This window comes from Erinaceus europaeus, chromosome 8 (genome assembly GCF_950295315.1).
Source record: "Erinaceus europaeus chromosome 8, mEriEur2.1, whole genome shotgun sequence".
Classification (NCBI taxonomy): Eukaryota; Metazoa; Chordata; class Mammalia; order Eulipotyphla; family Erinaceidae; genus Erinaceus; species Erinaceus europaeus.
Window position 1 is genome coordinate 110,303,665 of NC_080169.1, and position 9,576 is coordinate 110,313,240.

The window sequence follows — 9,576 nt, forward strand, 5'->3', positions numbered from 1 at the left end:
GAAATTCGCGAGCGCTTGTGGAGAAAGAGCTTCTGCGTGGGGAGATTTGTGCGCTATCTTATGCGACACTTTAAACTAGATTAACCCACTTAAGTTTTCCGGAATTTGTAAGGAGGAAATTACGTATTAGATACAAACAGTCCCCAGTGCAAGATTTGCTCAGTTCTAGCAAAATATCACTGTTTCTCTTCACATGTCCTGCCCAATTTCTGTTATGTTGATTCCCTGATATATTCGAATGGGCTTCATTTACTCTATTTTTTTTCTTTCATTCACTTAATAAGCATTGTCGACGAGAGCAGTTTTCCTTTTTTAATTTTTTTTAAAATTTTATTTATTTTCCCTTTAGTTGCCCTTGTTTTTATTGTTGTTGTAGTTATTATTGTTGTCGTTGTTAGATAGGACAGAGAGAAATGGAGTGAGGAGGGAAGACGGGGAGAGAAAGATAGACACCTGCAGACCTTCACCACCTGTGAAGTGACTCCCCTGCAGGTGTGGAGCTGGGGGCTCGAACCGGGATCCTTATGCGGGTCCCTGCGCTTCGCGCCAAGTGTGGTTAACCCACTGCGCCACCCCCCGACTCCCCCAACAGTTTTCTTTAAATATATATATATTTATTGTATAGAGGCAGAGAAATAGAGGGGTAGGAGATAGATGGCAGGTTGATAGATGATAGATAGATAGATTAGATAGATAGATAGATGATAGATAGATAGATAGATAGATAGATAGAGATACCTGCAGCACTGTTTTATGGCTGATGATGCTTTCTCTCTGCAGGTGGGAATAAGGGACTTGAACCCAGGTCATTATGCAAGTAGAGCAAGTAGCATAGGCTTTCAATTAGGTGCTATCACCTGGCCCCCTCCAATAGTTTTCTTTATTTAGCTCAGTGGAGCAGTGATCCAAAGATAATTAAATTCATAGACCATGTGTTTCAGTGCAGGTTTTTAGGTAGTATGTAGCTGAAGAAATAAAGACAAGATGGTGGGAGATAGCATAATGGCTATGCAAAAAGATTCATCTGAGACTCAAAGTCCCAGGTTCAATCCCTGGCACCACTATAAGCCAGAGCTGAGCACTGCTCTTATTAAAAAAAAGAAAAAGAAAGAAAGAAAGAAGAAGAAGGAGATATAAGAAAGGAAAGTGAGAGAAAGCAGGGAGTCGGTGGTAGTGCAGTGGGTTGCACTGTGGCTCAAAGCTCAAGGACCGGCTAAGGATCCTGGTTCCAGCCCCAACTCCCCACCTGTAGGGGGAATTGCTTCACAGGTAGTGAAGCAGGTCTACAGGTGTCTCTCTTTCTCTCCCCCCTCTGTCTTCCCCTCCTCTCTCCATTTCTCTCTGTCCTGCCTAACAATGATGACATCAATAACAACAATAATAACTACAACAATAGAAACATAAAACAAGGACAACAAAAGGGAAAATAAATAAATATTTAAAAAATTTTTTTAAAAAGAGAGAAAGGAAGGAAGGAAGGAAGGAAGGAAGGAAGGAGATTAATTTCAAAATCAGGGCCCCTACAACAACCTTTGAGCACCTGCTAATAACGTGTGAGGGACAGGGAATCAGACCTACCTAAAGTCCAATCTAGAGTTAGATTCTGGATCCACAGAAAGTCAAAGTAATAAATATATGTTGTTTTAAACTACTAAGTTATTTCTTTCATGAAATAATTAATATAGTAATAGGTATTTTGATGTATTTGATCAAAGGTCTGTATTCTGTAATAATGCCACAGTTCCTAGTAGTGTTTTTGTTTTTTTCAGATTCCTTTGTTTGGTGGACACTCCTGTTACATTCATAAGACTATTCCCCAGCTCGTGTCCTGTCCCTTATCTTGAATATGAATATGGGCTCTGTCTCTTTTTCTCTCATTCTTTTTATTATTATTATTTTTAGTGATTTAATATTGTCTTACAAAATTATAGGAAAACGGGTATAATTCCACACCATTCCCACCACCAGAGTTCTGTGTCCCCATTTCCTCCACTGGAAACTGCACTAGTTCTCCCAAGGCCACAGATAGGGGCTGACTTTTATTTCTATGACTCTCTATACATCTGCCCACTTCTCCTATGGTCCTTCTTCTCTTCCTTTCTAAGTCACACCTGCTACTTCTGAGTGTCCTTCTGTTTTCTGTTTTCTTTTTTTCCTTACCAGTGCCGTTGATCAGCTCTGGCTTATGGCAGTGCAGGGGATTTAACCTGGAACTTTGGAGCCTCAAGCAGGACAGTTTCTTTGCATAACCATTATGCTATCTACCCCACCCCACTCCCCTCTCATTAAGACTTAGGGAATTTGTTGACTCTTCTACCAGCATCTCAGACATCCTTTAAAAAACAGCAGAATTTGCACCCTCTCTATTTTTTCTTTAGTAACTTCCTTCATTCCTCCCACCCTTCCTTTTATTTATTTTTCTTTTTTGCCTCCAGGGTTATCACTGGGGCTATGTGCCTACAATACAATTCCACTTCTCCTGGAGACCATTTTTTCCATTTTTGTAGCCCTTATTGTTATTATTGTATCATTGTTGTCATTGTTGTTGGAAAGGACAGAGAGAAATTGAGAGAGGAGAAGACAGAGGGGAGAGAGAAAAATAGACACCTGCAGACCTGCTTCACCACTTGTGAGGAGACACACCCCACCCCACCCCACACCAACCCCCCGCAGGGGAGCCAGGGGCTGGAACCAGGATCATTGCTCCTGTTCTTGTGCTTTTCTCCTTGTGTGCTTAAACCGCTGTGCTACCACCAGGATCGCTCCCTTCCTTTTTTTTTTAAATATATTTAATATATAGTATTATTTTCAGGTGACAGCAATGATGACTCAATATTTGTATATACTGTAAAGTGACTGTCATAGTTAAATTAGCTAAAGTCCATCACATAGTTGCAGTTTCTTCTTATGATTGGAATATTTTCAATATTTATGGCACAAGAGATAAGTCAATAGAGAGAGGTGGGAGGAGAGAAGAGGCCAGAACAACACTAAGGAACATATGGAGCTAGGTATTAAATCAAGGACCTCGGGAGTCCGGCGGTAGCACAGCAGGTTAAGCGCACGTGGTGCAAAGCACCACGACAGGCAGAAGGATCCCGATTCATGTCTCTGGCTCCCCACCTACAGGGAAGTCGCTTCACAGGCAGTGAAGCAGGTCTGCATGTGTCTATCTTTCTCTCCCCCTTTCTGTCTTTCCATCCTCTCTCCATTTCTCTCTAGCCTATCCAATAACGACATCAGTAACAACAATAACTACCACAACAGTAAAAAAACAAGGGCAACCAAAGAGAAAATAAATAAATATATATTTAAAATAAATAAATCCAGACCTCACTCTACCAGTGCTCTAACATTACACCACCTCCAAGTCCCCTACGAGGGGAACTTCTAAAATCTAGATCCTAAAAATATTGAAAACTAAAATAAAATCTAGATCCATAGTGACTTTCAAATATGCAGTATAATACTATTAACTGTAGTCACAGGACTGTCTATTCTATTCTCAGTATTTAATTATTTTGTAGCTGGAGGTTCATACCTTTTGACCCTCTCCATCCATTTTTGCCCGACTACTTCCTTCCTCCCTGGCAACCACTAATCTGTTCTCTGCACCTGTAGTTTTTTTTTTTTTTTTTTTTTGCTTCTTCTTTTAAGATTCCCGTATCACACAATGTTTGTCTTCTACTCTCTGGTGCATTTCATGTAGGACACATGCCCTCAAGTTTCATGTGTGGGTTCATGACAAGATGTTGACTTTATGGCTGAATAAAGTACCATGCTACGTAAAACTCAAATTTCTCAGTGCGTTCGTCCACTGGCGAACCCTTATGTTGCTTCCATGCCTTCATTTCTGTGAACAATCCTTCAGTGAATATGGGGGATGCATGTGTCTTTTTTCTATTAGTGTTTTCATTTCCTTTATAAACAACCAGAAGTGAAATTGCCAGGTCATGTGGGAGTTTGTTCTATTTTCAAGCTTCGCCATTCCAGGCTAACTTCTGTTTTTTTGTTTTTGTTTTTGCTTTTGTTCTGTTTTGTTTTCAAATAGGAAGAAAGAGATAAAGAGAGACACACTGCTTCAGTATGATGGGGGCCAAGCTCAAACCTGAGCTGTCTGCATGAAGCACACTATCCAATAGAGCACTTTTGTTGGCTCCCTGTTTCATTCTTGGTCATGTGACGGTCCAGCTTCCAAATACCATTTACTGAAGACTGTTACTTCCTATATTGTTTATCTAAGCTTCTTTGTTACAAATTGAATGTACATATACATGTTTATTTCTGGACTCTCTTCTTTTTTTTCTCTCTAGGCTCTCTTCTAAAAAAATATTTATCGATTGAGTTTTGTTTGATAGGACAGAGAGAAATTGAGAGAGAAGGAAGGTAGGAAGAGAGAGAGAGAGAGAGAGAGAGAGAGAGAGAGAGGCCTGCAGAACTTACTCCATCTTTTGTGAAGCTTCTCTCTGGCAGGTGGGGTTTGAACCTAGGTCCTTGTACATGGTATTGTATGTACTTCACCAAGTGTACCACTGCCTGCCCCCTGGGCTTTTTATATTCCACTCTACTTATCTATGTTTCTGTCTTATGTCAGATCCTTATACTTTTCACTACTATGAGTTTACAGTTTGAAATAAAGGAATAATACTCTATTTTGTTTTTTCTTGAGGTTGCTTTGATTATTCAAACTTGTCTGTGGTTCCATGCAAAGTTTAGAATTATTTGTTCTTTGTGAAAAAATACTATTGGTATATCTAGATTTATTTTATTTACTCAATATGAGATAGAGTTTTACATAAGAGAGAGTGAGAAACAAAGAGGGAATGAGAAAGATCTAGAGCACCACTCCAGTTCACGTAATGCCAAAGTTTAAACCAGAAGCTTCAGTTAATGCAAATCATGCCCTCTGCCAGCTGCACTATTTCTCCAGTCATATTTGGTATTTCAGTAAGAATGGCAATATATCTCTAGATTGCTTTAAGTAGTTTAAACCGTTTTAACAATATTCATTCTTCCAATTCATGAGTATGGAATATCTTTCCATATTTTTCTGGTTTTTTTTTTTTTTTTTGCAGGTTCTATCATCAGTGTTGCAGTTTTCAGTATACATACAGCCTTTCACTTCCTACAAAATGTATGCCCGGGTATTTTATTCTTATAAGTACCGTGCACTAACCGATTGTGCCACTGGAGCTACTGGGTATTTCATTCTTTTTGATGTAATTATAAATGGATTCTTTTCATTTCTTTATTAGGGGGCATTAAGGGAGTGAAACTCAGGGCCTCATACATACTGACCTACATCCCCTACTCTACAAGTTTTTCAAAGATTTTAAAAAGTCTATTGCATGTGAGCAGAAGAGAGTTTCTCATGAGGTAGAGGGAAAGCCGGAGCACCGGTCTGGCACATGTGCGGCCTGAGACCAAATCAAAAATATTGGTTATGAAAGTCTCGTGCTCTCACAGTTGAACCATTTCCTCAGCCGCAGCCCTATATTATTTTTACAGTTTGGTATCAGTATAGAGAAATGCAGCAAGTGTGTGTGCATTTGAGAGACAGCACTGTGAAAACCTGGAGAGTCGGTTATTTTAAAGGTGCAGACATCTGCCATCCCAAACCATGTGTTTGATTAAAGCCTGACTTCATAGGAGGGGCTCTGAGTCCTGGTTGGAGATTGTCTTTGGAAAAGTGCTTCTCTGTATATACAAAGGAAGAGTTTACTTTGGGGAGTTATCTCTCCCACTGTACTTAAGATCTAATTCCCTTGTTGTTTTTTTTTTTTCCCCAAAAGAAAGGGCTTAACTTAAATCTGTATACCTTTGTTTTTAGCTTACCTTTCCATGATAACTACCTTAGCTAGCCTTGCCCTTTCTCTCCCGACCTTTGCTTCAACTAAGAGGTTTTAAGCTGTGTTTGAAAACCAGGTTGGTAAATTAATCTGCTTAGCCGGATCTGTCTCATCTTTGCAGAAGGCACACATATTACTAATAAATTTCTCCTTTCTTCTTTGATTATTTGTCTCTGATGAGCCTCTGAAGATCCTAGGGTTTTTTGTTTTTTTTTTTACTATTTATAATTTTTTGTAATTTGATAGGACAGAGAGAAATTAAGAAGTGAAGGGAAGATAGGGGGAGAGAAAGGGAGATCTGTAGTACTGTTTCACTGCTGTGAAGTTTCTCTAGGCTACTTTCTTCTTTTATATATTTATTTTCCTTTTTGTTGCCCTTGTTGTTTTTTATTGTTGTAGTTATTATTGTTATTATTTGTTAGATAGGACAGGGTGCCAAGCTGCAAAAATATTTGCTTTGGATATAAGTGTAAATGAAACAAAGACAGACATATGGGACAGCATAGAGGAGGGCAGTATTCACATCATGGAATTCTAAAATAGAAGACATAGAGAAAGTGACGGAATTCTTATCTGAAGTACAGACACTAATACTTAGGAAGCTCAATGAGGTTCCAAACAAAATAAACCTCAACAGAAGCTCACCAAGACAAATTATTATTAACAAAGAGAAGTTCAAAGATAAAGAGATGATTCTCAAAGTAAAAGCAGAGTCCCCTATAAGAGAACCCCTTTAAGATTAACAGTCCCATAAGCTAGGGCAAAATATATACCTGAAAGCAAAAGTACACCATAGTCTGCAGTGAGTACCCCCCAACACTTTATCTGCACTATTCCAGCCTTTAGGTCCATGATTGGTCAACAATTTGTTTGGCTTTGTATGTTAACTCTCTTTTCAGCCACCAGGTTCCAGATGCCAGCAGGATGCCAGACAACCCCACCAGTATGTCCTGGAGCTCTGTTTCCCCAGAGACCCACCCTACTAGGGAAAGAGAGAGGCAGACTGGGAGTATGGATCCACCAGTCAATGCCGGTGTTCAGCAATGACAGAAGCCAGACCTTCCACCTTCTGCATCCCACAATGACCCTGGGTCCATACTCCTAGAGGGATAAAGAATAGGAAAGCTACCAGGGGATGGGATGGGATATAGAGATCTGGTGGTGGGCATTGTGTGGAGTTGTACCCCTCCTATCCTATGGTTTTGTTAATGTCTTCTTTTAAAAATAAATTAATTAATTAAAAAAAAAGATTAACAGTCCATCTTTTTTTTTTTTTCCATCAAAGTATTGCTAGGGTCCTGTGCTGGCAGTCTGGATTGAGCTCCTGGTAGTCATTATTTTCTTTTTCCCCTTTCTACTTTATTTTTACTTGGTAAGACAGAAATTGAGAGAGAAGGGGAGACAGGGAAAAAGAAAGACACCTGCAGATCTGCTTCAGTGTTCTTGAAGCATCCTGCCTGCACATGATTTGTGTGCTTAGCCGAGCGTGACACCGCCTTACAGCCCAGCAGATTTAAAATTTTTTTTATTAATAATCAATAGTGGTTTATAAGATTACAGGGGTATAACTATACACCACACCCACCTACCACCAAAATAAAAAAGAAAAGTATAATCCCCATAGTTTTCACAATGTCTTACCAATAGTTTGGTTACTTAAAAAAAAAAAGTTCATTAATATCAATTCTTTATATTGCATATATCAGCAAAACTGTTCAGTAGTTGTCTTTCAGAGAATTATAGGTCATTTGATAACAGACATTAACCATAGCAATGAATCTTTGAAAACCAACACACACACACACACACACACACACACACACACACACACACACACACCTCTCTTTCTCTCTCTCTCTCTCTCTGAAGGGTAAAACTCCTTGACTTTACTTCTCCTTCCCACTTTTTTTTTTTAAATTCAGAGCCAGGTGTAGGAGGTAGCCATTATGCAAAAGACTTTCATGCCTGAGATTCTAAAGTTTCAAATTGCATCTCAGGTGTCACCAGAAGTAGGAGCTCAAGAGTGCTACACTTCACAGCAGATTTTTTTTCAATAGAAACTTTAAAGAAGGGAAAAGGTATGATACATTCAAAGTGCAGAATGAACTAAAACTCTAATCAGCAGTATGCTACACAACTAGGGGGTCACTCAGATTTAAAAGATAAGGAACTTTTCAGAGAGTTAAAGGCATCATTACCATTTAATTGGCCTTGTACAAAAATACTCAGTGAGGGGGTTGGGCGGTAGCACAACGGGGTAAAGCGCACATGGTGCAGAAATACTCAGTGGACATCCATAAAAGGAAAATACTGAATAATCTCCCTCACATGTGATATATACAGGGAAAAAAAAGCCAGTGGAACAAGGCAATGTCAAATGAAACATTCTTAGACTTGAACTAAAGAAGTAAGGTCACCAAAGGGAGGGGCAAAGAGGGTTTATAGGGTGGAGGGTTACAATAAACATTGGTGGAGAGTTAGTGGTTCTTCAGTGGTAGGCAGTGTGGGTAACACATTTTGAAGGGTGATAAATTGTACTTCTTTTTTAAAAATTAAAAAAAAAATTTATTCCCTTTTGTTGCTCTTGTTGTTGTAGTTATTATTGTTGTTGTTGTTGATGTCATCATTGTTGGATAGGACAGAGAGAAATGGAGAGAGGAGGGGAAGACAAAGAGAGGGAGAGAAAGACCCCTGCAGACCTACTTCACCACTTGTGAAACTGCTTTTCCCCTTAATTCTTTGGGAATGGGAAGAAAGCAATTCTCCTTTCCTTTGTTGTTTTCTTCTAGGTGGACAGCCAAGCATCAGCAGACTGATAGAAAATCAGGCAATAATGGAGCGAGGACTAGCAAGCTTGTTCACTGGGATAGTGAGCTCTGCTTTGCCATAAACACCACCCAGGTTTGAGCCTGTTCCCCTCTGCACTGGGGTGAGCTCTGGTGTTGTGTCATCTTCCTCTCTGTCTCTGTCTTTTTATTTGAAAAAGTCATCCAGGATCAGTGAGCACCATAGATGACCAAAAAAAATAAGAAGAAAAATAAAGAAAGGGGCCAGGTGGTGGCGCACCTGGTTGAGTGCACATGTTGCAATGCTCAAGGGCCCAGGTTCAAGCCCACCGGTCCCCACCTGAAGGGGGAAAGCTTTGCAAGTGGTGAAGCAGGGTTGCTGGTGTCTTTCTGTCTCTTTTCCTCTCTGTCTTCCCCTTCCTCTTGATTTCTGACTGTCCCTATCCAATAAATAAATAAAGATAATAAAAAATTAAAAAAAAAAAAGAAAAAGAAAGAGGTAAGTTAAAGAGATAGGAACCTTAGGATAATTGTGTTAATAAATATATGTGTGTGGGGGGGGAGTTATCAGTAAAGGCCAGGAATATTGCACCAAAGTAAAAGACTCTGGGGTGGAGGGGGTGAGAATACAGGTCCAAGAAGGATGACAGAGGACCTAAAGGGGGTTGTATTGTTATATGGAAAATTGGAAAATGTTATGCATGTACAAACTATTGTATTTACTGTTGAATGTAAAACATTAATTCCCCAATAAATAAAATTTTTTAAAAAGGTCAGGAATATGGAAAATTCTAACCCTCACCCTTCACCTCCAATAGAAGAGCAAGAGCCAAGATGGGCAGTGACACATGCGGTAGAGTCCACATATCACCATGCGTGAGGACCTGGGTTTGAGGCTCCAGTTAGTCTCCATCTGCAGAGAGGAAACTTCACTAGTGGTG